Genomic DNA, 26955 nt, shown 5'->3' on the forward strand with positions numbered 1-26955 from the left:
CGCACCGCTTCTCCGGCCGTGCTAAGGCCGCGTCCCACATACAGCAACTAGAAGGATGTGCAACTATGACATACAACTATCTACTGGGGCTTTAGGGGGAAAAAAATGGGAGGAGGATTGGTAATTGATGTTAGCTCAGAGCTGGTCCGCCTCAGCAAAAAGAGGAGGATTAGCATGGATGTTAGCTCAGGGCTGATCTTCCTCACAAAAAAAAATAAATAAATAAACAGAAGGTTTCCATTTCTTTTAGACAATATAGATATCAGTGCTATTAACATTTTGTGCCTTTAACTATTTTCCTAATTTGAAGTATTTTCTCAGAATAAAATCCTATCAGTAGAATTACTGGCTCAAGACTACGAACATTTTACTATTGCTAACACAACAGCTATATTGTTTCCCCAACGAGTCGTAGTAATTGTGACATCACCAGCAACAAAAATGAAACCTTTGTGTCAAGAGAATAGGAATTAAAGCTATGGAGTACAGGAATGAAGGAAGTGTGGACATGGGAAAGAAAAGGGAGATATAAATTTTGAGGCTAAGAAAGAAAAAAGTAGAGTATATGGATACTATTTCTTGTGAGGCAGGGGTACTAACTAGTTCACTTAAAGGAGTAGGGATGAAAGAAGAGGGCAAGACTTTAGTGAACATTCCAATATTTAAATACGAATACACACATATACACATCATAATCTCTCAAGAATAATGTTTCTACGACAGTTTTAAAAAGATTTGAATCTCCTACCCTCATCAGTGCAATCTTGGATACAGATAAATATTATTTAGGTGTAATTTACAGAGAGACTATCTGATACATCAGGGTTCAACCTCATCTTCAGTATCACTTCTTATTCTAACCTATCACCAAACACTTAGTAATTTGGTGTGCAGATCTTTATTGTTGTTTTAATGTACACAGAGAAATGATTTCTTTTAAGGATAACATATTAAATTTTAGAAAATCATACATCTAAATTACCAAACAATCACATAGATTGTTGTTTTCACTTAGTTCAGTCAATTTAGCAAAATGTACTGGAAAGCAGGAGGCCTATGTTCTAGTGCCTGTTGTGTCACTTCTTAGTGTGTAATTCTGGGCCTTAATTACCTTATCTGTATAGTGGGATTATATTTTATCTCACTAAAAGCCAGCACTGGAACATGGCATCTCTTGTTTTATATTCCTGATCTTAAATTTGTTTAGGGAGTATACTATACTTGAATAAGAAAGAAAGAATCTCTCTTCTTTTGCTAACATCTACTATGCTTTGAGTATCTTATTAACCTTGTTATCATGGTAGACTTGAAGTCATTATTTTAAAAGTTACTTTGGGGGACTCTCTTAGGGCCATTTGTCTGCTCCTTCTACCATCAGACGAATCTCGCTGTATATACTCAAAGACAGTTGCTTTCCTACCACTGCCTTCCTCTTTCTACTCTGCTCCCATCATAGATTTGTGGGCAGTATGTACTTGCTCATCAGAGAGAGACAGAAAGGGTCTTGAAAATGTGGGCTTAAAGAGAGTACTTCCTCTCTTGGTCTACGTGCTACAGCCTCCCCAATAAAAAAATAAAACACACAAAACTTCTCTGCTAAGTGCTTCATTATGTACATAGGTAAGTAAATGCCTGATTGTCCAAGTTCCATTTCATATTTCTCTTCCAGTTTCCATTAGCCCCCAGTAAATTTTAGTAGTGCTACTGAGGGAGCGTGGAGTTTGAGAATGATAACTGGCCTGAGACATTCAAATCCGGTCTCTATCACTTACTGGTTAAGTGACTATGAGCAAGTGACCTAAGCTCTCTAAGCCTCAATTTTCTCATATGCAAAATGAAGTTAATTAACATCTAGAACACCAAATTATTAGAATTAAGTTAGTTGAATGGGAATTGGAATTATGACTAAAGGTGGTTTCAATGTGAATATCATTTAGAAAATAAGGAGAGCACCACTGAATAAAAGTAGTTTTTGAGCTGATTCGAACTAGAGGATGGTTTCCTCTCCAGGGTCCTTAAAAATCCTTATCCTCTAAGGAAGCCATTCCAGATGGGGGAGCAAAATAAAGGCTTTGAAATCCTTCATGCTCCAACAGATGCCAGTTCCATGGTATAGAAACCATTATCATATTAAATGCAATAACCAAAGTGAAGAATAATTTTATGCCTATTCAATTAGCCAAAATTTTTTGTTGGTGAAATTGCAGTAAAAACACACTCATATACCACTGGTGGTATCAAAAATTAGTACAACCTTGGGGCTGGCCTGGTGGCGCAGTGGTTAAGTGTGCGCTCTCCACTTCAGTGGCCTGGGCTTCACAGGTTCGGATGTGGGCACGGACCTATGCACTGCTAATTCAGCCATGCTGTGGCAGCATCCCACACATAAAGTAGAGGAAGATTGGCACAGATGTTAGCTCAGCGACAATTTTCCTCAAGCAAAAAGAGGACTGGCAACAGATGATAACTCACAGCCAATCTTCCCTCACCAAAAAAAAAAAAAAATTTAGTACAACCTCTAGGGAAATAATACAGCTATTGTATCAAGAACTATAAAATGCCCATACTCTTTGAACCTATAATCCCACTCATAAGACTTTATCCTAAGAAAATAATTCAACTAAGGAAAATAGCTATAGTTTTATTTAATAGTCCCTGGTACATAAAAGGTACTCAAACATTTCTTCAAATGAATACCTTTTTTGTACTGACTTCTCCAAATCACTGTCCTTGGTTGTTTCACAATAAGATTTATCTATTTTCATCACTTGGTGATAGTTTCAGAATCAATTCTAATCCCTTGTCTGGTCTCTGTTCTTCCATCTTCTTCAGTAACTTCATTGTTGATTGCTATCAGACTCCCTCATCTTATGATACTTAACACTCTCTGAACTCAGTTGACCTTCATATAGAAACCAAGTTGACCATATACTACATCCTTGACATAATCAAAAAGAAATGTGAAGCTTCCTTCAAGATTCTAAGATGTCTTTCCCCTTTGTCAACACTCTTCTAGTCTAACCATTCACCTCACTGCCTGCTTCATTAAGACAAAAGATAGCCAGAAACCCTCACATCCTTCCTCACCTTGATCCTCAACATACCTCTAGCCCTGTACTTAGTCACTTATATTTCCCTCTAGGATCTGAGGAAGAATTATCACCTCTTTGCTTTCATATCTCTTGCCTCCTTCTTCTAGCCCCATCCAAAATTTTGCATTCTTCAAGTTTAAGTATCTCTCTCTCTCTTTTTTTTGAGATATAATTCACATACCATAAAATTCACCTCTTTAGTGTACAATGCAGTGGATTTTAGTATATCGGTATACAAGGTATTTGGTATCAAGCTTGTGCAAGCATCACCACCACGCCAAAACACTTTCATCACTCCCAAAAGAAACTCCATACTCATTAGCAATTACTCCCCAGCCCCAGCCCCTGGCAACCACTAATATACTTTCTGTCTCCATGGATTTGCCTATTCTAGACATCTCATATAAATGGAATCATACAGTATGTGGCCTTTTGTGTCTGGCTTCTTTCACTTTAGTGTAATATTTTCAAGGTTCATCCATGTTATAGCATGTATCACTACTTCATTCCTTTTTATTGCTGAATAATATTCCATTGGATGGCTATACTACATTTTGTTTATTCATTCATCAATTGATGAACATTTGGGTTTGTTTCTATTTTTTGGCTCTTATGAATAATCCTGCTGTGAACATTCGTGTAAAAGTTTTTGTGTAAACACATTTTCAATTCTCTTGGGTATATACCTAAGAGTGGAACTGCAAGTTAAGCATCTCTTATATCCAAATCTATTCTGTTTCCGAGTTCAGATAGCATGGGATATCTCGCACAGTGCAAACAACTCTATACTGACCTCCCCACCCCACCTTCACTCAAACACCTGCAGTCTTCAGAGTCGACACACATTAATTACAACTTACTTCTTTCCAATTAAATTGAGGGCAGAGATCAGTTCTCATAGTTCTGATCATATAGTAGGTGTTTAATATATGTTCATCTACATATTGACATGCTGAGACGCCCACAAAGGAGAGAATGATGACTCACTCACTCTTTCATTTGACAGATATTTGAATGTCTATTGTATGCTAGTCACTGTGCTTAATTTTGAGCATAAACAGATAAAAGTTACTGATCAGTTTCATCATACCCCAAGTGCCAGTTCAACTCCACAAATATTTACTGAATACTTACAATGTGAATGGCATTGTGCCATGTATAACAGCAGACAAGAATAAGATATAGTCTGCAGCCTTTTATGACAGTACATAAACTCTACATCCAACGATAACAATGACAAAAACAAACAACAGCAGCAGCAGCACTGGATAGTAAATGCCATAAGAAAAGCACAAAATGCTCTGGAGGGTCAAAGGACAGAGTATCTATGGTTGGGAGAGCAGAAAGAGGACAGACATCAGAAAATACTTCCTGAAGTTGAAGGTGGTACTTGACAAAGGGCCTCAAAGAAGGTGGCATTTTGACAGGGATTCTTAGGAAAAAAAAGTGTTTCAGGCAGAGGATAGCATGAACAAAGATAGAAAGGCTGGAAACAGCACAGAATTTTTCTTCAGAGACCAATCCAGTTAGGAATGTGCAGATGGGCAATGAGAGATATGGTCATAGTGTGAAGGACCTTGAATGTTAGGCTTAGTATTTAAATAGGTTTAGAAAAATGATTTGAAAGTCTTCCTACAACAATTCAAATTACTTTAGTGATTCCTTAACCTTTTCTTGAAACTTTTCTATTATGCATATTTTCTAAATTGATCATGGAAATTAGTGATTTCTCCTTCCCACAAGGAACAAAAAATAAAATCTTGACAGCTAGGTTAGCATGCTGATAGCGGAAGACAGAATTTCAATGCTAGCACTGTATCCCACACTTTTGGGAATATGTAAGGCTTAAAACAGACATGTGGGCAAGTCCCAATAGCCAGAATAGCAGAAGCAAGACTGAGGGTAAAATAACAGCATTCATTAAGCTCCTAACACGAGGCACGTGCCAGGTGATTTACATATAATATCTTTGATCCACCAAACAATCTCATTTAGGTTTATGGCAACTGAGACTCAGAGAGGTCAAGTAAATTGCTCAAGGTTACCAAGCCAGTAAGCTCAGCTGGTAAAATATAGACACCAATTTTGAACCAGGCCTGTCTGATCCCACACCTTCCCAATTGTTCACTTTCATTTGTTTTTACCATACAAAGGAGGCTAGAATAGTAGGATCACCACCCATGTGTCAATGAAAAGGGCTGAATATTTAACACATAGTTTGTATGGTCTGGAGAAAAATTAGGCCGAAACATTCAAAACTTGGTTTAGAATGGCTTAAAGATCAAGACCAAGAGAGATAAGTTTAGGGCTGCTTCTTGACCCACTTTGAACAAGGAACACACTATAGATCTTATTTAGGAACACCAAGGGAGCAAAATTCCAGTTTTGATTTGCAAACTAGAGAGAAAACTCCAAGAGAATACTGATATTTGTCTGTATTCACTGATGTATTCCAAGTCCCTAGAACAGCGATGAGCACACAGTAGGCACTCAATAAACTTTTGTTGAAATAATAAAAAGTCATGTAAGGGGTACTGTCATTTGAATACTCTTGAAGGCCCTGAAATAGAGATAAAGACAGCAGATTAGCAAGTTTAAAAATCATTCAAGGGCCCAGCCCCGTGACCGAGTAGTTAAAGTTCCGCGCGCTCTGCTTTTGGTTCCAGTTTCTTGAGTTCCGATCCCAGGCGCGGACCTACTCCACTCACCAGCCATGCTGTGGCGGTGTACCACATACAAAACAGAGGAAGACTGGCACAGATAATAGCTCAGGGCTAATCTTCCTAAAGCAAAAAAAAGAGGAGGATTGGCAATGGATGTTAGCTCAGGGAGAATCTTCCTCAGCCAAAAAAAAAAGAAAAACCATTCAAGTTGTTAGGATATTCTCTTTAACACTCAACCTCATGGCAAAAACCACCAACTACCAAAACAACAAACAAAAAGGCAATAGCTGTAAAACAGTAGCATGATTTTACAAAGAAAGGGAGACAAAAGAATGAAAAGACACTTTGCATAATATATGCTATCTAGCACTCTGTGGTTAATCACATTTCAGTGAGATGGAATCCAGAATTTTGACCCACTGTTTTAATATTTCAAACTGTTGTTAGCAGTGTATACAATGACTGCTTTTGGAAAAGAAAATGGTTATCTAATCTAAATGCTCTAAAAAATGGACAAATTCTTTATTATAGAAGGCAAATAATGGAATGAAAATCTCAAATTCATTAATTCAAAGACGTAACAAGAGTACACTTACAAAAAAGTCTTTATTTCTCTGATTTTGATAGTATGTTTCTATTATAACATGCAAAGAAAACTGCAGCAAAGAGCATTAAGGGGAAAAAAAGTCTTTGGAAGACAGCAAGCCTCTCTACAGGAACACTTGTAAAGAGAATAAAAGCAGGTTCCATGGATTTCCCTCCATTTTTCACAAGCTTTTCTAATATTTCTTCTTTGATGAAACTAATGAATAACTGCCACTTATCACACATCTTCTTTCAGATATGTGCCTTATATATTGCTTTCTTCTGAACAGACAGTTCTTCAAGCTGCTCAAGTCTTTCCGCTGCAGCAATTTTTCTTATTTCTATTATACTGCATTTCTTGCATGGAATAGCATAAAAACCAATTTAATAAACTTCTTTGCTTTCCAAAGAGAGTTTCCAAAAGGCGACACTACTGCATCTTAATCAAAATCTTAACTATCTTTTCCATTTAGCTCCACAATCTTTACTTACTGCAATAATTCCTAATACTATAGTTTAACAGTTTAATTTGTCAGGATGATATCATATTTCCTTCTATATTACATCAATATAGAAGACAGTGAACATTTTCTCTCTAATCAATTAATTAATACTTGCTTGAGGCAGTCCACATGTCCCCAGCCTTATAATAACAACAGACATTATTTTGTTCTGCCTTTTCAGCTACTGCAGAAATTTTGTAGTCTTTAAAAAGATAATTTGGGCCGGCCCTGTGGCTTGGTGGTTAAGTGCGCGCGCTGCGATGCTGGCAGCCCGGGTTCGGATCCCGGGTGCGCATCGAGGCACCACTTCTCCGTTCATCCTGAGGCCGAGTCCCACATACAGCAACTAGAAGGATGTGCAGCTATGACACACAACTATCCACTGGGGCTTTGGGGGGAAAAAATAAAATAAATAAAATCTTAAAAAGATAATTCATTGATTTTAGGGTCTTAGATCTTTTTTTTTTTGTCCACAGAAGGTTAAAACATATATTTTTTCCCTTACTCTAACATTTGGTTTAAAACAGTTTCCAATAAACTCTAAACCAAATAGCTTTTTAAAAGAACTAGAATTAAAATAATTGCAAATTCTGAGGATAGATGAGGTAACAATCCCAAAGGAAAAAATATACAGGCCTTATTCTTTTAGAATTCTTGAAAGACATTTCAGTTCACTTGATATTCTAAAATTACTAAAGTTGTTGAGATTTTGTAAGCTCCAAATAGACTGATTCCTTCAGTACAGACACACACACCCAAGTATTGTGGTACTTGAAAACAGAAGCCAAGGAATCAAAGTTGAGTGTTTATTACCACTTTACATGTAGTTTCTTATAAAACACTGAGAATATAGGAAATATAGAAAGTTCTTTCTTACTCATCTTTTGTCCTTTGTGAGCCAATTTTTTCCCCTACTTAAAATCTGAGCTAAATCTCCTGATCCTGCCACCATGCTTTAAAACCACAAAGAGATACCATTTTTCAATCGATGCTGAATTTAATTACAAAGAGGGAAAATGTACTAAAGTATAACTTTCACAAATGCTACATGTAAGTTACATGTAAAAATTTTTAAGGCTGAGTTGTTGTTTTCAGGCACAGGGCTGAACCTGTAGCCTGAACCTGTGGACCAATCAAGGTCTAAGAATTTAAGATAACAATCATATCAGTTAACGTAACACCAAGTGTTTGAATACCTCAGTATGATACTTTCACTCTGGGAAGGTGAAAATGCCTCGTAATTTACGTAAAATATTGAGTCTGTAATAAACCACCTCCTTAAAAGAGCTGCTGCAGAGTTACTGTGGCATGTCAAGGCAGACAACACTACTGTATCTCACCAGGTCAAGGTTGAACATGAGTAGGGGAGCAGGGGTGGGCAATTCATGAGTCACACAAGAAAGCACGTCTATCTTGCAGACCTGAGTGGAGAATTTTAACAACGGGTTTTGAATTCTTTGAAGAATGCGTTAAGAAAATTTTGTTGAGGAGGAAATTTTCCATCTTACACAAAACTCACATAAATTCTGGAGGCTGGTGATTATCACAACTTGGTGGAATAACCTAACTTTTCACATAAAACACAATCCCAAGGCTTTAAGATACCTTCTATGCAAACGGCACCAAGCATCACCTTATGAAGCCCCCGCCGGCACAGGAAGTGGTTTGGACCCCCCAAACCATCACCCTACCCCCACAGGAAGTGAGTTATGTTTCCCCCTCCCCCAGGAGGACCTTCCTCCCCTCCCCCAAACGGAAGTGAGGCGCCCCCATTCAGTCGGCCTCAAACCGAGACAAACCAATAACAACGGCAAAAGAGGGATGATCTTCAAGGGGTGAAGGGCACCTCCACTGTGGCCACCCCCAAGCTCGCCTTGCTTACTGACCTGCTGACGATAGGGACAGGCAAGGGCCCGGGGCCTAAAGAAAGTCCCTCACACAGGACAATTCCCTGAGCCCCTCTCAATCGCCTTCACTCTTCTCCCTCCGTCGTCTCACAGCATGACAAAAATTCCTCCGCAGTACTTTATTTTGATGTCCTTTCTTTCCCTTTACCTAACCGCTTAACCACCTTCCCATAGGCAACTTCTCTTATCGCAGTAACATTTAAAGTTGTTCCAGTGAAGAGAAAAATAAAGTATTACTCCCGATACCTTCAGAAAAATGAAGGGATTATTTTGTTCAAATGCGGCGGACTACGTGATTACGCAAGGTGAGACTTATTTTCGCAGAGGTTTCTGGGAGATGTAGTTTTTTTTAATTGCTAAGGCCTGAAGCAGGTATTGGGACTTAAATTGGTGATTAATATATACTAGAGTCTTTGAAAACACATATTTTGTATATGATGGCAGGCTGACCTGGGGGGCTCCGGCACTATATAGGCCAATACTTCGTTCCCCTTTTCTTCTGAAACTTAATTGAACCTAAATTTCCCTTCACGCCGCGGTCCTGGTCGTCCCGCCCTCTTCCTTTGGCCACGCCCTCCTGAGCCAATCAGGCGCCCTCTGGATCTCTTTCTCTGGAGGTAGGAACGCGAGAGGAGGGGCCTCCCAGTGACACCTCCTGCGCGGCTGAGGCGAGACCAGGGGGAGGGCCGAGGACCCGTGTGCGCGCGCGTGCTCGCTCCTCAAGGATCGGGGCGGCGAGTGCGCGCGCGGAGGGGTGGCGCGCGGGGCTGGGAGGAGGCGGGCAGGCTGGTGGGCTGGGCGGGCGTCGGGCGCCCGGGAGCGCGCCGTGGACTCGGCGGTGGCGAGTAGTTAGTTAGTTGTTGTTAGTGTCAGTTGCTCGGCGGCGGCGGCCGCGGTCACCAGGAAGGGGACGGGACGGCCGGTGATGGTGGTCCCCGCGGCGGCGTGTGCGCCCCTCAGGTAACCGGGGCAGGGCTGCCCGCGTCCCCTGCGTTCCCTCTCCTCTCGCGCCAGCTTGTGGGACCAGGGTCGCCGCTGGGTGAGGGCGCTGACCCGGGGGAATCCGGGCGGGGCGGCGCGGGGTCTGGGTGGCGCCGCCGCGGGGACTCGGGTGGCCGGTGCGTCCGGCCCGGCGCGTGCTCTCCGGCTCCGGCCACCCCCGCGCCCGCCGCCCCCGGTCCCGCCGGCGCCGCGCGCCCCCTCGCGCGCCCCGCCGCCCCGGCTCCCGCCCCCTCCCTCGGCGGCGGCGGCGGCCCCGGTAGCTCGGCGCCCCCCAGAGGAGGGAAAGTTGGGACCTGGCGGCGAGGGACGCCCCCGGGCGCGGCTGGGAGGGTGCTTGGGGAAAGTGAAGCCTGGAGGAGCTGGACGCGGGGAGGCTGGTGCAGGAAGGGCGCCTCTCGCTGCTAAGTCTACACGGACACCCGGGTCCAAACCCGGGAAGATCCGGCGCAGCCTCGCAGCAGCGCCAGGACGAAACCCGGTGGCTCTTTGCCTGCTCCCTTCGCGCTGCGGCTTGTGAGCCCCCTAACGTGCGGGTTTGCTCGGTGGTTTGGGGATTTTGAGAGGTTAGTTTGGTCGGTTTGTTTCTCCTTTGCCCTTTGCCTCATCTGTTCTTGCAACTTTTCTTACCTCCCGCGATGAGGACTTGCCGTCTGAACCCACTTCTCTACCCCCCCCCCCCCCGCGTCGCTTGCACCATCCGTCTGAGAGCTTGATTTCATTTTTCGTCCTTTGAGTGCGTTAAAGACTGCTGAGAGCAACAGGAAAGAGGAGCCCTCCCACCTTTAAATGTTACTTGCTTGCAATCCGTTGTTTTTTTTAAAGATCTAAGTTTAGGAATTTGAGAGCTGTGGAATGGAGTTATTGGAAGGCTGGCGTTGAGGGGATAGTGACGAGTTAAAGGAAAACTATGATTTCATCTTTATTGGCCTTGCTATAGAAAACCTAATACTTTTTTTTTCTGCCTCTCTTAAATGTGGTAAGATTATACGTTGAATTAAATAGTTGGAGATTTACATAAAAGGCTATTTTTAGGTCACTAGATGATGTATGTCAGCTGCTTTTCACCTGAATTGGGATTGCCTTGAGGATGCTGTTTTGGGGCCTACCTACTGATTTTTGTTAAGCCACAATGTCTTTTTTCCCTCATAAATGAAGTGATGTAGTAATGTGTGTAGTCGGAGAACCCATATTGCTCTCTGAAGTGTGAAAGTGAAAAACGTGAATTATCCTCAGGGGTAAAACGTTCTTTGAACAATCTTGGATACTTGCTTCATGATGGCTTCTCCTGTAATCGCAGAGCATTTCTAGATAGCTCAATTCACTGAGTACCTTAATTACTTTCTGAAGTGCCTGGTGTTTCTTCTCTTGGGTCACTCGTTTAGTAAACTATATAATGGCAGGTATGGTACATTTTCTTGGCTTCAAAGATGGGAGTTACAGTCTCAGCCTGGAGATTAACAGTTAACAATGGAAGCAGAATTCATACCATTGCTAGTGAGTTTTGGCTATGACCAACTCACAAACTATGTGAAAAAACAAACATCTTTCCGTCGCTGTCGGAGAGGAAGAGGGGCAAATATTTTATCATGTCTTTATTTTGGAGACTCTAACATGAGTATATTATGTGGGAAAAAATGTCGTTATTTTCTTTAAGACTTTTTGATGTGTGGTCCTCCTCTCTACTCCTTACCCCCCATTTAGGGGCTGACATTTATGTTTGGCTGGGTTCCAGGATGGGAAGAAAAGTATTTTGGCGAAAGGAAAAGATAGGATCGCTTTGAACTCTTGTGATACTATGACTATTCATTTTACCCAGTGTTAATATAGAGAAACTTCCTCAATCATGTTCGTACCCCATTAACATTCTGTCAGAATTCATTTTTAGGAGTCTATCCTGAGGCCCATAAAAAAATAATGCCACTTCATAACTGTTCCTGACAATCACATTAAAAAATGTGTTCCTGGAATGCATTATACGTGTACTCATATAAACATTTATCTTTGTAAATTTATGGTAATGTAAATATTTAAGTCTGAGAGCTTAAAAACTTTTATTTGCCTATTTGCATACATGTTTTTCAACATCTAGCAGTGCCAACCATATTTGCCAAATAAGCATCAGCCATAAATTCTTGTTTTGGCACATTTCATATAATAACTCTTCTAAATTGCTCCATGGTGAAACATCGTGAGATTAGCATTTGCTTCATGAGAGAGATTTGTTGTTGTTTTTAACTGTAATGATGTGCTGTTTAAGTGGAACAGGTGCTGGGCTCTAGCTGTTTGTGTTGAAACCTGCCAAATCATACTCTTTTGTTGGATGAGTTGTTTAAGTAATTTAGGAACCAGACTGTGGCCCCTGGCATGCCAAGTGTGAGTTCAAGGCTCCATATCACTGCTGCAAATCCCTATTTTCACTGTAAGAGGCAAGTGTGTGTCATGAGCTTTATTTCCTCATTGCTGTTCTCTCTAATTCCCACTCCAACACCCTAGTCCTTTCGTTGCTAGAGCTCCTGGAAAAGTCTAGGCTCCCTCACTGCTGGTTTGTTTTTCCTGGAGAACTAGAAATTCTAAATAACTTTCAGGCCAGGAATAGGTAATTCATCTTTGTTTGACAAATTTTTTGATTGCCTTTTAAGTGGTAGGCATGGTGGTAGGCCCTGAGTATATGTAGAATGATAGTCCTTTTTGCAAGGATTGTCCAGTTTAGGAGGAGAAGATAGCTGATAATCAATAATTACAATGTGGTGTGATATAGACAGAGGTGTAAGCAGATTCCTATGGATGGGAAGCACAGAGGAGGGGTAGTTGACTAAGACTTGAGGTCTTGGGGTGGGGAAGTGTCCTGAAATGCATCTTAGTGGGTTATCTGAGCTAACCTTCAAAAATACATAGGAGTTAACTAGGTTCGGAGAGAGGGAAAGGACATTTTAGACAGTGCTGTCCTATAAAATTAGAATATGAGCCACAAATTTGTCACATATATATTTTAAAATTTTCTGGTAACCACGTTAAAAAAAGTAAAAAGTGAAATTAATTTTAATAATTTATTTTACCTGATATAGACAAAATGATATCATTTCAACATGTAATCAATATTAAAACGTGTATTATTCAGATATTTGATGTTCCGTTTTTCATACTAAGTCTTCAGAATCTGGTATGTATTTTACACTTACAGCACATCTCAGTTTGCACTAACCACAGTCAAGCACTCAGTAGCCACAGATGGACAGCACATTTTTAAAACAGGAGCTGATGAAGTCGTAAGAAGCCAGATCACTGAATGCCTTATGAACCAAGCTAAGGAGCTTTAACTTTATCCTGAGGCTGTGAGGGTTTAGTGGGGGAAAAAAATTATACTGTGATAGAATCAGGTTTGTGTTTTAGATCTATCATGTTGGCAGTGAAGTGAAGGCTGGATTAGAGAAGGGCAAAACTGGAAGCTGACCAGTTAAGAAGCCATTCCTGTTGAGAAATGATGAGGGATGTAGAAGAGGGGTGGATGTATGAGAGATTTAGGAAGTTTTATCAACAGGGTAAGTAATCAGATCATGGAGTTGAGCAAGACTGAAGATTTAGGATTAGTCCCACATTTCTGTTGTGAGCTCCTGAGTGAGCAGGCAACTGAAGAGAAGCCAACCAACCATCTGTGCCAGACAGACCAAAGATGAAAAAAGGAAACTATGAGAGATTTGTCACGGAAGCCGAGGGAGGAGAGTATTTCAAGGACTAGGAGTGGTCAACACTGTATCCTGGATGAAAAGGCCAAGTAGGATAAGGACTGAAGGAAGTCTAAGACTTGGTGATTAAGATGTCTTTTGTAACTTCAGCTAGAGCAGGTAGCTACATTGTAATGCATTGAGGGGGTTGAATAGTGAATGACAGCTAGAAGTGTAGCTAATTAAGAGGGATACAGTGTTTTCAACAAAGGACTGAAGGAAAGAGTATAGGTGGAGGGAGATGCAAGGGATTTAGAGAAGTTTACTCCCCTCTTTTTTTAAATTAAGAGGGTCTTGGGCATGCTTCTATGGGATTGGAAAGAACCAGTGGAGAGGAGAAACTGAAGGAGAGGAGGAGGAGGGAGAGGGAAACAGAAGGGGGGTGCGGAGAGAGGTGATTGGTGGAGCCAAGGATTTGGAGGCAGTAGGAGGAGATGGGATCCAAGCATAGGCAGAGAAATTGGCCTTGGGTAGGAGGTGGTTTTCCTTTGCCAGTGAGCAGAAAGACAGGAGGTTAAAGTTGGAGGCCTTGTAAATAAATTTCTAACTGACAGGGGAAGGAAGGAGAATGAGTTGATGACTTGTCTTCTGCTGTTTTTGAGTACCTGCTAAGAATGAAGAGGAACATGATGGAATAGGGGTTCTAAAAAAAGAGTATATGAGTTTATAACAGCTTCAAAGGGAGGGAGGGAGGGAGAGGGCGAAAGAAAGATGCACAGACACATGACTAGGAAAATAAAGAAGGATTGTTAGCAGCATTGAGGATCCATTTGAGGTTGTAGACCTTGGGTTTGTAGGGGTACTAATTTGCATGGTTGTTTGATTTTTCTCCAGCAGTGATCACGCTGGGTATAGCTGAAGAAACCATTTAATACTGGCAAGAACTCATAAGATAGGTACTGTTATTCTCCTTGATTGTAAGATAAACAGCTGGGATTCGAACCCTGGTGTTTGAATTCCAAGCCCAGGCTGTTATCCATTGCTTTGCAGATGCCTGCCTCGTAAGATATCTGAAGGACAGTTGGTTGAGGGAATTAATGTTTTTGAGGATGATGACTGAAATGAAGAACTATGGAGTCCAGGCTGGATCTGAGCAGGAATCCTGGAAGGAGTGATTCTATTGGGGGAAAATGAAGGGCATGAAATGCTAGAGGTCAGTGTGAAGCTGAAGAGCCAGTGAGGAGGGAGCAATAATATTAGCTTTTATTTGTGGAGTACCTACTATGTGCTAGACACTTCGGTAGCTTATTTCTAATTCTAACACTAACTCTAAGTGTTGTTAATATTATGGTCTTCCCTTTGTCATTCTCCTTCAGATGAAGAAACTGAGGATTAGAGAGGTTAAATAACATGTCCAGAGACACACACTGTCTAGTGATGGAACCAGGGTTCAAAGCCCATTCTTCTTCAAACCACATTCTTCTTAAGTAAGTAGATAAGAGAGAAAATGCAGTAATGATGACAAGTGATAGACAGACGCTGGGATATTTAATTTAGGATTTCAGAAATGAATCATTCATTTAACAAATGTTTGTTAAGCATTAAAATGTGCCAGGCATTGTTCTAGGCGTGCAGGTTACAGTAGTGAACCAAACAGACAAAAATCTCTGCCCTCATGGATCTTACATTCTAGAGAGGGTGAGACAGGCATTAAACAAAATAAGTAAGTTATTGTTATAGTTATTGTTATGTTAGAAGGTGATAGATAGGTGCTGTAGAGAAAAATCAAGCAGGCAAGAGAGATAGGAATGCCAAGGGATTTGTGCACTTTTAAAGAGGATGTCTGGGAAGGACTTGGTGAGAAGTGAGCAAAGACAGGAAGGAGGTTAGGAGGCACATTAGGTAGAAGAAACATTTTAAATTTGCCCTGAAGCAGAGGTGTGCTTGGTGTATTCCCAGAACTCTAAGAGGCCAGTGCACCTGGACTGGAGTGAATAGAAGAGTAGATGGTGGTAAAGTCAGAGAAATCTAGATTACATGGAGCCTGTAGGCCATTGTAAGGACTTGGATGTTTACTTTGTGAGATGGGAACCATGACAGGGTTTTGAGCAAAGGAGTGGCATGATTATATTGATGCTTTGAAAACTTCACTCTGGCCACAGTGTTGAAAGTAGTCTAAGGAGGTAAAGAGTAAAAGCAAGAAGACCAGTTAGGAGGCTCTCTTTAAAAATACAGTTGAGAGAGAGTGGTGTCTTGGACCAGGGAATTGCTGAGAAGTGATTGGATCTGGATATATATTTTAAACTTTTTATCATGAAATAATTTTAGATTTACAGAAGAGTTGAACAGATAGCACATAGAGTTCCCTTATACCAGTTTGTCTCAACCTCTGCACTATTGACATTTTGGACTAGATAATCCTTTGTTGTGGGGGGTTGACCGTGTGCAGTAGAATGTTAAGCAACATTGCTGCTCTCTAGCCTCTAGATGCCAGTACCACTCCCTCAATTGTAACGATCAAAAATGTCTCTAGACATTGCCAAATGCCCTCTGTGGGGCAAAATTGCTCCTATTAAAAACTGCTGCCATGTACCCTTCACCCTGTTTCCCCAATGTTAACATCTTACATAACCATAGTACATTTATTAAGCTGAGAAATTAATATTGGTACAATGCTTCAACCAAACTCCAGACTTTGTGTTTCACTAGTTTTTCCACTAAGATCCTTTTTCCATTCCATCATCCAAACCAGGATACTACATTGCTTTTAGTTGTTGTCTCCTTTATCTCTTCCAATGTGTGACAGTTTCTTGGTCTTTCTTTGTCTTTTATGACTTTGATACTTTTAAAGAGCACTGGTCAGGTATTTTGTAGAATGTTCCTCAATTTGGGTTTGTCTGAAGTTTTTTCATGATTAGACTTGGGTTATGGATTTGGGGGGAAGAATACCACAGAAATGAAGTGCCCTTCTTATCACGTCGTATAGGAGATACGTGATACCAACATGAGTTATCACTGGTGATCACTTTGTTAAGGTAATTTCTGCCAGATATCTCCACTGGGAAGATTGTTATTTATTATTAAAATTTTTTAATTTAGTATTTAATATTTATTTGTTAACATTTATCATAATTATTTAGTGTTTATTTTTAATGTTTTAAATTTAAATTTATTTTATTATAATAAATTTATTATTTTTCCATGTCCATATTCTGTTCATTACAAGCTACTAAGTCTAGTCCACACTCAAGGGGAGGGGAATTAAACTCCACTTCCTGGAGGGAGGAGTATCAAAGAATTTGTGGACATATATTAAAACCACCACAGTAGTTGGTAAATATTTTGGGGGAGATACTTTGAAACTTTGCCAGTATCCTATTTCTGCCCACTACTTTTAGCATTCATCAGTGGATCTTGCCTGCAGTAATTATTGCTGTGGTGTTCTAAAAGTACTTTTATATTTCCCTCATTCTTTCTACATTTATTTATTTATTTATTTATTTTTTTGTGAGGAAGATCAGTCCTGAGCTAACATCCATGCTAATCCTCCTCTTTTTGCTGAGGAAGACTGGATCTGAGCTAACATCTATTGCCAATCCTCCTCCTTTTTTTCCCTTTTTCTCCCCAAAGCCCCAGTAGATAGTTGTATGTCATAGTTGCACATCCTTCTAGTTGCTGTATGTGGGACGCGGCCTCAGCATGGCCAGAGAAGCGGTGCGTTGGTGCGCGCCCGGGATCCGAACCCAGGCCGCCAGTAGCGGAGTGCACGCACTTAATCACTAAGCCACGGGGCCAGCCCTTTCTACATTTATTAATTGGAATTCTTCTGTAAGGAAGGCTTGTCCCTTCTCATCTATCTTTCTATTTATTTAATCATTTATATCAGTTCCAACTCATGGATATTTATTTTATTCTTGTTCTTAACATTGAATTATAATTCAGTGCTGTCAGTATTTATTTTGTTGCCCAAATTATTCCAGCTTTGGCCATTAGGAACTCTTTTAGGTTGACTTCCGTGTCCTTTGAGGTAATCCTGTCCTTTGTGTGTGTACATGTACACTTCTCTATTCTCTGGCACTACTAGATGCTTCAGGCTTGTCTTATATTTTTCGTGCCCCAGCCCTAGACTCATTTCTCCAAGAAGCCCTTGTTCCTTTTATTGGAGAATAGTATTTTGAGGCCAAGATCTGGATGCTAGGTGTGCTTGTTTGCTACTGGAGTGTCGCTGCTTCTAGGCACCCTAGCGGACAGAGAGCTAGGAAATATATGTATGTATGCGTACATATGTATGTATACTATGTATCCACACATATCTATATTTATTTCTGTATATAAAAATAAGCATGCATTCATACCTATATCTCTAACTGGATATGCTTTGATCCAAGTAGGTTTGCTGATAAATTGAATGTGGAATGTGTAAAGAGAGGAGTTAAGGATGAATCCAAGGTTTTTAGCTTGAGCGACTGGAAGGATGGAGTTGTCATTAACAGAGACGGGAAGACTGTGGGCAGAGCAGGTTTCTGGGGAGAATTCAAGAGTTCTGTTCCAGACTGGCTATGTTTTTGAGATGTCTAATAGACATGCTAATAGAGATGTCAAGTCAGTAGTTGAACATCTGAATCTAGGTTCAGAGGAGAGTGGTCTAGGTTGGATACATTTGGGAGTTGTCAGTATATCACCTGAGGAGTGAGTGTAGATAGAGAAGAGATTCAAGGACTGAACCCTGGGGCATTCCAGTCAGAGAGATGAAGAGGAACAGTTCTGCAAAATGATAAGGATTGGGGTGTGGCTGTAGGATGGATTTCATATCCATCATTAATAAACACTTATTCAGTACCTGTTATTTGCCAAGGCACTGAGCTGTTTTGGGGGTTAATATTGCTTCCTTCTTCCATAAATTTACGATCTAAGATGAAACAAATTACAGAGAGTAGCAGTGGAAGGCAAATACCAGATAATGGTGCAAATATAATATACTAGAGAAGCTTGTTAGAGTACATGGACATAAGAAACGATGAACTCAAACATGTGAGAGCTATATATAAACACTGATGTGTGTGTGTGTCAATCAAGAAATTTGTCAGAGTTGCATGCATACACTAGTAATTATCCACAAGCAGAAGCTCCTCTGTATGTTGACCTTGGTTTCATAGGTTCCTTCTGCTCTTGGTCCCCTGCCATTATAAGGTCTTGGGTTGGTAATTGTGCCTATAGACATTGGCTGTCAATTAAGCCACTCAGTGAACTGGTTAGGAGGTTTTCTGCTGCACTTGATTTTTTAACTTTTGGCTCTCTGGAATGTGAATTTCACAATCAGTGGGATTCAACTCAAAGACTGCTTAAAATAAAATGTCCGTGTAAAATGAAGCAGAAGTGGCCTTACTGTCTTCTGTGAATATACTTATTTTTTTTTATAATTTTATTTACTTATTTATTTTCCCCCCAAAGCCACAGTAGATAGTTGTATGTCATAGTTGCACATCCTTCTAGTTGCTGTACGTGGGACACGGCCTCAGCATGGCTGGACAAGTGGTGCGTCGGTGCGCGCCCGGGATCCGAACCTGGGCTGCCAGCAGCGGAGCGCGAGCACTTAACCGCTAAGCCACAGGGCCGGCCCTATACTTATTTTTTTGACTGCTTCTTTTATGGATGGTCTTAGACATTTCACATTTATGATTTGGTTATTAAAGTCATACCCAAAATACAATTATAGAACTTTAAAAGTAATTTAAGTATGTAATGTAGCAAATTGAAGTTTTAGTAAAATATTTTAATTTCAACTCCTTTGCACTAAAAATGGATGGGCTTTCATTGCCAGCTGATAAGGGGTGGTATAACATGAGACAGGCAAATAGTACCTATCGAGTAATTACTTGTCAATCACTCTTTAGGAACTGTGAGAAAAATATGATTATTTACCGTATAGGATAGGGAGCAGAGTATCGCAGAATTCCATTCTCAGTTCTACCTCTCGATGGCTGGCAAAGCTGTTATCCATTGTATGTGCTGGTGTGTTGTATTTATTAATTGTGAGAAACTTGAGCATATTTATATGCCGAGTGGAAAGAGACTGCCTTGACTGCAAAGACTTTGCCTTGTTAGCACAGTCCCTCACACGTAATGGGTACTCAAATAGTTGTTGAATGAAGGAATTACATTAGATACTTCACTCTTATAAAGTGACACATGAAGTTATTTAGCTTGTTTTGAGAAAACTTAAGATACTGAAAACTTTAATTGTCTAAGAGTTAGAGCAAAATAAACTAAATCTGTATGGTAACATCCTCATTTTAGGGTAAGCCAAGCAAATAGTACTACTCTGTAAAACATGATCACTATTCTTCCAGGAGTAGTCAAGAATTCTGATTCGGGAGTCACACTGCCTGAATTTGAATCCTGGCTCAACTACTTACTTACCAGGCATGTGACCTTAAGTTAGTTTCTTAACTATGCTTCAGTTTTTTCATTTGTAAAATGGGGATAATACTTGTACCTACATTATGGGATTGTGAGGTGAAATAAGAATATACAGGAAGCACATAAGTGTTTGACATATAATAAGTGTCCAATTAATTTTAACTATTGTTCTAAAAATGCTGAGAGACTAATATCTTAAGGTTTTTCATTTTCTAGAAATTCACATGTGCTGAGTGATAAGTAAAGGAAAAATAAAAAAACCCTATGTGAACAAGGAAAAAAGACTGATGGGGGAAGTATCCCAGTATATTCATAGTGATGTGTTGGAAATATAAATAAAAGGTTTTCTACTTTTTGCTGTCTCTATTTTTTCCCTGTTAATTTGTTTAGCAGATTTTTATTAAATATTTAACTATAAGCCAGACACTGGGCTTTCATGAGCATATGACTTTTTGAGAGTCAGCATCACATTGTGGTTCAGAGCATGGATTCTGGACCCAGTCTGCCTGGGACTGAATCTCATCTTTGCCACTTACTAGCTGTGTGATCGTTGGAAAATTTTTTTTTCTATGCCTTAGTGTTCTCATCTGTAAAATGGGGATAATGATAATACCTACCTCAGAGGGTTTTTAATAAGGTAATATATGAAAAGTGCTTAAAATAATGCTCGGGGCATAGTAAGTATGATCTATTTGTTGAATAAAGTAAATAAAGGATGGTAGAAATATTACATTTAAAAATTAATGAAAGATTTTAGCTGTCTAGTGTATTTATAGGTTTATCCACATCAGGTAGACTCTTTCTTGTCTTAGCTTTTAGAGAAAAGTTTTCCTCTTACGCCCTTAACTCTGCCTCTCTGAGCTGCTTTGGTTCTGTTGATGGTGGAGGAGCAGGAAAACTATGTTTTCTCATTAAATCCTTTATGTGACAGGAGCACTTTTCATTGTTTAACGAACGTTACAACGTCCCCCCCCCCCCCAGTAATTTTCAAAGCAGATTCAGTTACTTTTGTTATTACAAGAGTGGACACCACGGTATACCTCTTAAACATTTTTTAATAATGAGTTGAATATTTCAAATGCTTAGAAACTGCCTTCTTCCCAGGTGTGCAACAGTTTTTATAGATTTTATTTGGGGATGAAGTAGGAGTAATTGTGGGTGTTTGTGCGAAAGAAGACTTAAGATGTTGGAGAAACTGTAAAAAGTATTTTCCTAATGCCAGTTCTCTCCTTGACTTGAAAAATTATTTTTGTGGCAATATCCCTAGACTGTTTTTCAGCATTTGTCTTTTGGGGACCGGCTACATTCACAATGTTAAAACCTCACAACTAAATATTTTAGGTAGACTGCCAGATCTTAATTCAGCTATTGGTCCTGAAGTTAAAAGAGATTGTTGGTTTCCAGATTCAATGAGGAAGTTAGTATAATGTAAGAGTGATGAGAGAGAAAGAAGAGAAACCTGTAGTTTGATAATCTTGTTTTTCTTCTCTGTAGTGTAAGAGCAAGTTTACATTGTTTTTTATATACTCCTTTCCATACAAATGCATTCCATACATTGTGGAATGATAGCGTCAGTGAATATGTAAACTGCACCATCAGTATCACAGAAGTAATTTATAAATACAGTACTTCCTATTTTAGGGAGTTGAACTTTAATTATTGACTTAGATTTTATTTCACGTGTTTTTTTATTAAACATATGCAAATAAAATTTGAATTCTATTATAAATGCAACTTATAGTTCTACTGTCAGTTTTGCATTCCAGAAGTCTAGCAAAAAATCTCATCATCTAGAAAAGGATATGCTTTGTATTCTTTTGTAAAAGACAGCTACAGGGCTTTGTAGTTGCATGAATGCTGACCCTCTCTTATCTCCTTTGGGACTGTGTGGTCTGGGTTTTCAGGGACTAGCTGTCTGACCAGGAAACCGAGTCCCACTGTACAGAATGACTTCCCTCATTCTCTGTGTCCTTTTTGGCTGCAGATCTGAAGTGGAGTTTGATATGCCTATTATACTATACATCTTGAAAAAATTAATAGCTTTTATGATAGGGAAAAAAGTTAACTTTTATTGTAGAAAAAAATTGGAGAAATATAGAATAAGTAAAAAGGAGGAAATCTGTTATTCTGTCATCCAGAGATACCCAGTACTAATAATTTGGTGCCTTTTTTCCCCATTTTTTGGTGTGTATATGCATTTCAAATACCTAATTGACATCATACTGTATATAGTGGAGATACAGTTTATGTATCAGTGCAGTAAGCTGGTCGTACTGTGAGAGGCATGCTGCAGAAGTTGAGACTGGCTGAGGAGATAGTAGATTCATGCTTACTGCAGGAGATGCTTTTTATTTAGAGGAATTGGTATTTTTCTCTTTTTCATATTGCTAAACTAAATTTGAATAACTTACATGCATGTTTGAAGCAGCTTCACTTTTTAATAATCTTATATCCTCCTTTTTTTCTGATAATATATTGTAGACATTTTCCTATCTCATTAAAAAATCCTACCTCTTCCGCACTCCATGTTCACTTTCTGATAGATGGAGGACTGGCAATAATATAGGATATCTTAGTTGAATAGGCCCTTGATATTCTCACAGAATATGTCTCAAATCTTTTGGGCATATTTTAGAGTAGTGCTGTCCAATAGAAATAATGCATGCCACATAGGTAATTTCAAATTTTTTAATAGCCACATTTTAAAAAGTACAAAGAAACAGGTAAAATTAATTTTAATGATATATTTTATTTAATCGAGTATAACTAAAATATTATCATTGTAACATATACTCAATATAAAAATTTATTGAGTTGTTTAACAATCTTATTTTTCTTACTAAGTCTTGAAAATCTAATGTATATTTTCCGCTTAACAGCACATCTCAATTCAGTCTAGTCACATTTCGAGTGCTCAGTAGCCACATGTGGCTAGTATTAGCACAGTCCTAGAACATATAATTTCTTGCATAAAATGCAATAAAATGGCACTTTGCAGGTACTCTGGAGAGGGGTATAATGAGAAGAAAACAGCAAAGCCAAGTTACACCGTGGATGCTGAGCACTAATTTTGATGTCTCATGAAATTTTAAACCTTTGCCTTAATAAAATTACATATTCCTTTATTTATGGACCTTCATGCCACACAATAATGTTAAATTTGTAATTGTTTAAGGGTCTACTGGTTATACTACTTGTAGTAATTCTCAGAATAGTCAGAAAGACCAATTCCATATTCCAAGGATTTTGGATAGCTGGGAGTTTGCAAGTATACCTTGTGATTTAAGACCTGAGGATAAATAAATTTTATCCTTCCTTGTAGAGTATACCTTTATGAAGTGAGAAATAAACACATACATGCATGTATATGTGCATATATAAATTATATATCTATATATATGTAAACACATGCAAACACATTTATCATAATCTTTATTACTCTTAAGAAACAATAGCAATTAAAATCATTCTTTTCTTTTTATTATTTATTTATTTATTTATTTTTGAGGAAGATTGGCCCTGAGCTAACATCTGTTGCCAATCTTCTTCCTTTTTTCCCCTTTTTCTCCCCAAAGTCCCAGGAGATAGTTGTATGTCATAGTTGTATATCTTTCTAGTAGCTCTGTGGGATGCCGCCTCAGCATGGCTTGATGAGCAGTGCGTAGGTCCACGCCTGGGATCCGAACTAGTGAACCCCAGGCCGCCGAAGTGGAGTGCTTGAACTTAGCCGCTACGCCACTGGGCTGGCCCCCTTCTTTTCTTTTTAAAATGAATTTGTGGTACGATAAGAAAGATCTGGCATGATCAGGAAGATTCCTAAAGTTAGTGATATAAACTAAATATATAATACATACTAGAAGAGTATTGAAGAAGCTTTGTTTTTAATTTAGTTTGTGATCATGTGAAAAAATTCCTTAACATCTCTAAGCTTTATTTTGTTCTGTAAGATGGACATAATCCTGCTGTTTTTTCTTTATGTGATTTTGATTATCAAATGGGATGAATGGAGGCTAAAGGGACGTGTCTTATTCATCTTGATGTCCCCAAGACTTAGTATAAGGTCTGACACACTGACACCCAATAAATATTGAATTCAAAGGCTGAATATATGTAAAAGAACTTTTTAAACTGAAAGTGCTGCAAGTGGAAGCTATTATGTTTACTTGGTTTGTACTATTTCTTCTTATTTAAGCTCTTTACTGGAATATGAGAACTGTAATAATTAATATTTGTGCATACAATCAATAAATAGGATTGCCTGTTGTGGTTGTATTTTTACCATTAATATTTTATTCATCAGATCTTGTCTGTAAATAAGTGTATCTCTAAAATATGTTATAATTATCATGTTTTAAAGGGTGTCTAGCACTTAAATATCTTCATCTCTGTTTAAACAGTTAAAAATTTTTGTTGTTGTTGTTGGGAGATAGACATGACTGTTTTCACTGTACCCAATCTTTATCAGCTTAAAATTCAGCCTATTTGAGACAGAAATGCAAGCTCATTGGATGCCAAAATTGTGGAGGCAAAGTAGCAATATTTTAATTACTGGAATGTATAATTTAATTACTGGTCTAATTACCAGAAAATGCCCCAAATAAGAATGGTTTTCTTATTCCTATAATAATGAAACTCCATCTTTTTCTTCCACAAGGGATGCAGCACTTCATAAATGCTTAATGTAGAAGTAAAACAAAATCATAATTCAAGAGCAAATAATGTCCACCCAGAACAGCATTTCAAAGTGATCTTCATGAAAACATTAGCTTTTTCTGGCATCAGCTATGAGTTTCTGTAACTGCCCACTCACTGAGTCATCTGTAGCAATTGAAAATTTGGATATTTCTCATTTTTTTAGGGTATATTTTTTGATAAAGTGGCTTCCTTTTATGTCTCATGAATGAAGTAAGCAAGCTTTATATAGAATAGCATGTGCAGTGTGACAGTATGCCTTATTGTTTTCTGGGAGTACGTGAGGAACTTGAGGAAGGAATTGAATGTTGTCTGTGTACTCAGACACCATTAACTAAATGATACACTCTGGGAGTAGTTGGCAGAGTTTTTTTTTTTTTAATTTTTATTTATTTATTTTTCCCACAGAGCCCCAGTAGATAGTTGTATGTCATAGCTGCACATCCTTCTAGTTGCTGTATGTGGGACGTGGCCTCAGCATGGCCGGAGAAGCGGTGCATCGGTGCGCACCCGGGATCCGAATCCGGGCCGCCAGCAGCGGAGCGTGCACACTTAACCGCTAAGCCATGGGGCCGGCCCAAGGCAGAGTTTTCTGTTTTCATTATATTCCCCCACTTCTACCTTCACCCAAAACCTTTGAGTATCTTTGGCTATTTGGTGATAGAAAGGTAAATCATACTCAGTTTTTCTCCATGTGACAGTAAATGTTAAAATTGTTGGTATGAAGAAATATAGTACATATTACTAAAAGAGATATATGCGGTGACAGTGTAGACCACTTGGCTGAATGAAAAAGGAGTGATCTGTTGATTGAATGAAATGATTGCCCTCAATCAAAGAAAGATTCTTCTCTTGCCTTGTTGATCTTTTCTCCCTGGTGGCTAAATATGCATTTTTAAGTGATTCTGTTACAAAAGAATCCTCTGCTTATTTCTATTCCATTCTGAATTTTACTCTTTGGTTTTGTGCTCAGGCACAAGAGAAAGAGGATTGAAATCTTGTTCTTTTTCTTTAATTTTGCTGCTAATTTATCTTGTATCTGCTCATTCTTAGCTTAGGAAACAATAATAATTGTTTAAAGCAAGATGTTCACCTCATGACTATTGTAATCTAGTTTAGCTCATGCATTTGACAATAAGCTCTGTATTTATTTTTGGTTCTTTCATATCAGTGTCTGACTGATGAAGTTCAAATAAATAATAATCTGTGGAAAATAAAAAAAAATATGTTCATAGGTGATTTGGGAATTTAGTTGACCCATGAGCTACCATTTTTGTGTTGAATTTTTTAAGAAGCAAAAGAAAAGGAAGATGATTTGAGTTACATAAGTACTTTTCATACCCTTCATAATTATGTTGTGACTAGTGCAGATTGACTGTCATGGTGATATTTCAATTTCTGGTCCTTGGGTCTCATTTCTGAGAAAATATTGACAGAGCAAGAAGGCTATACATTCTTAAGGTTTAGTGCTACAGTTGAACCACTGCTTGAATTGCCAGCAAATTGAACTGTTAGGAGGAAAAGAAGTGGTATGTATAGCAAAACTTTTCTCTAGGAAAGAAAACAAGTTGCTCATTTTTATAAGGTGATTATTTTGGAGATAGTAGTTTGCATTTTGAGGTTATTGTGAACTGTTAATCCATAAAACACATTTATAGTAAATGAGTTACAGGGTATGTGTGAAAGTACTTCTTATATCTAGTCTAGTTCCAGTAGCTTAGAATACGCATTTTGAAAGTATAAGATTTGTTTTGATGCACTCCTTTTAGAGTTTAAATTTTCCAAGTTCATGTCATTTATCGTAGAGTATAAGTTTTTTGGGGGGTCTAAATGCTATGTCAGTTATTCTGACTATTCAGATAAGATTGTTTTTTCTGTTCATTTGGAATGTTAAGGACCAAATGCTAAATATTGGATGTTTATCTGGTTTTAGAGATAGTTTCTTTAGAAATGTTTTTAAACAAGTGATAGGTGAATAATACCTCAGAACAAATCAAACAATATAGCAATATATAGAAAAAGAAGCTGGGGCTGGCCCCGTGGCTTAGCAGTTAAGTGCGTGTGCTCCGCTACTGGCGGCCTGGGTTCGGATCCTGGGCGTGCACCGATGCACCGCTTGTCTGGCCATGCTGAGGCGGCGTCCCACATACAGCAACTAGAAGGATGTGCAACTATGACATATAACTATCTACTGGGGCTTTGGGGGAGAAAAAGGAGGAGGATTGGCAATAGATGTTAGCTCAGAGCCAGTCTTCCTCAGCAAAAAGAGGAGGATTAGTATGGATGTTAGCTCAGGGCTGATCTTTCTCACAAAAAAAAAGGAGCCAAATTCCTCCTGCATATCTCTCCCTCTATTTATTTACCTCCCAGGGGTAATCACTGCAGTCAGCTTGATATCTTTCCAGATCTTTTGTTCTGTGCATGTGTGT

The 26955-nt window shown here is 39.0% G+C and overlaps 2 protein-coding genes across 13 annotated transcripts in view; one reads left to right on the forward strand and one right to left on the reverse strand.

Annotated features, from left to right (window-relative positions):
* HMG20A (high mobility group 20A) overlaps positions 1-8993 on the reverse strand; it is a 75794-nt gene extending 66801 nt beyond the window's left edge. The window contains exon 1 of the mRNA XM_087428735.1: positions 8730-8993. The gene's annotated coding sequence lies outside the window, so the exon portion shown is untranslated. The remainder of the gene's footprint in view (positions 1-8729) is intronic.
* Positions 8994-9558: 565 nt separating this feature from the next.
* PEAK1 (pseudopodium enriched atypical kinase 1) overlaps positions 9559-26955 on the forward strand; it is a 318270-nt gene continuing 300873 nt past the window's right edge. For 10 of the 12 annotated variants that reach the window (XM_087428738.1, XM_087428744.1, XM_087428740.1 and 7 more), the window contains exon 1: positions 9559-9710. The gene's annotated coding sequence lies outside the window, so the exon portion shown is untranslated. Of the gene's footprint in view, positions 9711-10061; positions 10316-26955 lie in introns of those variants that run through there. The other 2 variants (XM_087428737.1, XM_087428745.1) reach the window with 1 other exon arrangement.

This window comes from Ceratotherium simum, chromosome 3 (genome assembly GCF_057802395.1).
Source record: "Ceratotherium simum simum isolate JZ-2026a chromosome 3, ASM5780239v1, whole genome shotgun sequence".
Lineage (NCBI taxonomy): Eukaryota > Metazoa > Chordata > Mammalia > Perissodactyla > Rhinocerotidae > Ceratotherium > Ceratotherium simum.